General features: G+C 33.9%; 1 pseudogene; it reads left to right on the top strand.

The window, feature by feature from the left end:
- The first annotated feature begins 545 nt into the window (after positions 1–545).
- Positions 546–1255, top strand: LOC107151519 (annotated as a pseudogene).
- Positions 1256–3027: the final 1772 nt, after the last annotated feature.

Genomic DNA, 3027 nt, shown 5'->3' on the forward strand with positions numbered 1-3027 from the left:
AAAATATTTATCCTCAGGACTTTCAGAAACTGGCTGTCCTCATCTTAGTCCCTCTCATGGCAGTTCCATTGGTCCAGAACTCCATCCAAATGGGTCCTATAGCTGCCAAACACCATCCCCAAGAAAACAAAATATTAAGGGAAAAAGCACTAAGTTGCAAAAACAATCACTTTATATTTGAAGCCAAAGACTTAGATGGACAATTTCTGATTCATCAACTCTAATGGCCACTCCAGAAACTATAGATCAAGTGATAGGATATCAGAAGCAGCAATGTAATTATGTTATACCCATAATCTCATTAAGATGCACTAAACTTTCATAGTGTACTTCATCAAAACCCCTTCTCAAAGATTATTTGTTTCAAATGACAGACATAACACATAAATAAGCACTTTTATTTTGGGTGCTGCTGGGGATTGAACCCAGGGCCTTACACACTCTATCAACTGAGCTATATCCCCAGCCCCAATAAGCACTTTTTCTTAAGATGAAAAGGTATGTCCTTTAGCTGGCAGGGAGCGGGCCTCCTTGGCTGTGTGAAGTTGGCGGATGTGAGAAGACCCACTTCTTGTTTAATGGTTGATGGCATTTGAGCAGTTATCAAAAAAGGATTGGTACAGCATTCTGGGGGAAGACCAGTCTGCAGATATGTCAGACCTAAAACAAAAGTATCAAAAGCTCATACTGATGTATCATCCAGATAAACAAAGTACAGATGTGCCAGCAGGAAAAGTGGAGGAATGTATACAAAAGTTCATCAAAGTTGATCAAGCATGGAAAATTCTAGGGAATGAAGAGACAAAAAAAGAGTATGACCTGCAGTGGCATGAAGATGAGCTAAGAAATTTGGGCCAAGTAGATGCTCAAGTATATCTTGAATAAATGTCTAGGAACGAAGATGATCATTCTTTTTTTCTGAGTTGCCAATGTAGTGGAAAATACTGTGTTCCCAAGGATGAAGCAGAAGAAGTTAACCTGATTTCTTATGACACATGTTCACTAATTATAGAACTACTTCATTATAGCTTAAATTGTTGACTACTATCGGAATATTTCAACTGTGTATTCAGACGTGATGATGAGAGGCCATTCGAGCATTAAGGAAATGGATTTTTTTCTTCCCTATTATTTGCAAAGAAACGATAAGATTATCAAGCAGAGACCACCTTTAAAAGATTAATGTAGTTATTTATATGTACTTATAAACTATATTTACAAGTTGCCATAAAAAGGACTTGAGTTATATTTTATGGATTCCCATCTTAAAACTTTTGTTTTCTCCTTGATAGAATTCTTTTTCTTTACATAAATATGTCTCTTATTGGGAAATATTGTCATCATATTCCTTTATATTTACAAAGTGTCTAACTGATAATGTTCCTAATAGGTTATAGTTATAGGCCTGTTTTATACCTATCTCAAATTCTAGTGTCATTATACTTAAATTAGAATCTCTGTGAACAATATGTGATCCCAGTTCTCCCATAATGAAGGCTGAATACAAAGAATAAAAAATGTGAAGTGACAACTAGAAAAACAGATTTGGAATAAGACTTGGCTCCAGTCCTGGCTTTCTAGTTCTAAAATTTATAAACCTCACCGTCTTCAACTTTAAGTATAATTTAGGATATGGAAGCTTTAAAAAATAGTCTGAAATTGGTACATCCCTTTCCTTTTTGTTTCAGGGTGTTAAGGTTTGGTGTTAATTGCCATATTTGTGAATAAGGAACCATTTTATTGCTGGTATGATGGACTTTATAAAGTATTATTGCCTAGAATAGCCTGTAAATGTCATATTCTTAAAGATGTATTTTTCTATACATTTAATATTCTTGTACAGTCTAAATCAGAACTCATTTAAAGAACTTGATAGAATCTCTTATGGGATCACTGAAACTTTTTTAGTTAACTTCAAATGAGTGAGTCAAGCATATAACTTAGCAGCTTTTTACTTAAAATGAACTCCTGATGTTGCAGATTGAACTTATAAATAAGAATAATTACTATTCTGACTTACTATAGCTAAAGTGTAAGGCACTTTCAAGAAGAGTAGATTATTTTCACTTTACTTATATAAGACAAAAAATTTGCAAGTGAGGTATAGTTATTCAGGTCCCCCTGCAAATATTTTATATATAACATAAAATTTAGATGGAACACTGATCTTGGGTTATACTTATTTTTACACAAATATTTTGAACAAGAGTTTGCAGAATGGATTGCTTTTCTTTACATTTAACAAATAACTAAAACTAAACAGCAAATAGTTTATTGGTTAATTACATGGTTTCAACTGAAGTAATAAATTCACTTGAACAGGAAACAATAATCAAGTCAAAAGAATAAATGCTTGCTAATCATCAGAAAATCAGTGGCCATTTGGGATGTCTCGTAGAAATCCCAAACCACTAAGAGGCCAGATCTGTAAAACCAAAATGGGATTGAAGAAAATTAATAAAAGTGATGTTATATCATCAAAAAAAAGACATGTCCTTTAAGAGGATTGTGAAGTCATTTTTTATAACTAATCAAAGTTTGTGAATGATCCATCTGCATTTACAATTTCTACCCCCAGGAACCTCTTAACCCAGCTTCTTTCAATATTGTGGCAAGGATGACCTGCTAATTCATGATCAGATCTGATGTCCAAAGCAGAAAGGAAACTTCTAGCCACAAAGTCCAATCAATTTAGAACTGAATATTGATATGGCTGTGATTCCATCTTTGACCCTGAAAAGTAGCCTCAGATGTAAATAAATCAAGAATATAAATTGTCTAGTGGCCTGGACACACATTTGGTTTTTGTAATAGAGCAGATGAGTTTAAATTTTAGCTGAATATTCAGAAAGAATCAACCCTCTACCTGAAGGAACAGTTTAGTTATCAGTTTTAATCATTGAATTACATTTTATGACACGTTTTTCCAGTGTTCCATTCCATTGATCAGGATTAACAAACATCAAAAACTCAGTCATCTAAACTCACACTGAGAGTCTCTCTCTCCACCCCCAATTGCGGACTTTG

This window comes from Marmota marmota, unplaced genomic scaffold (genome assembly GCF_001458135.2).
Source record: "Marmota marmota marmota unplaced genomic scaffold, marMar, whole genome shotgun sequence".
Classification (NCBI taxonomy): Eukaryota; Metazoa; Chordata; class Mammalia; order Rodentia; family Sciuridae; genus Marmota; species Marmota marmota.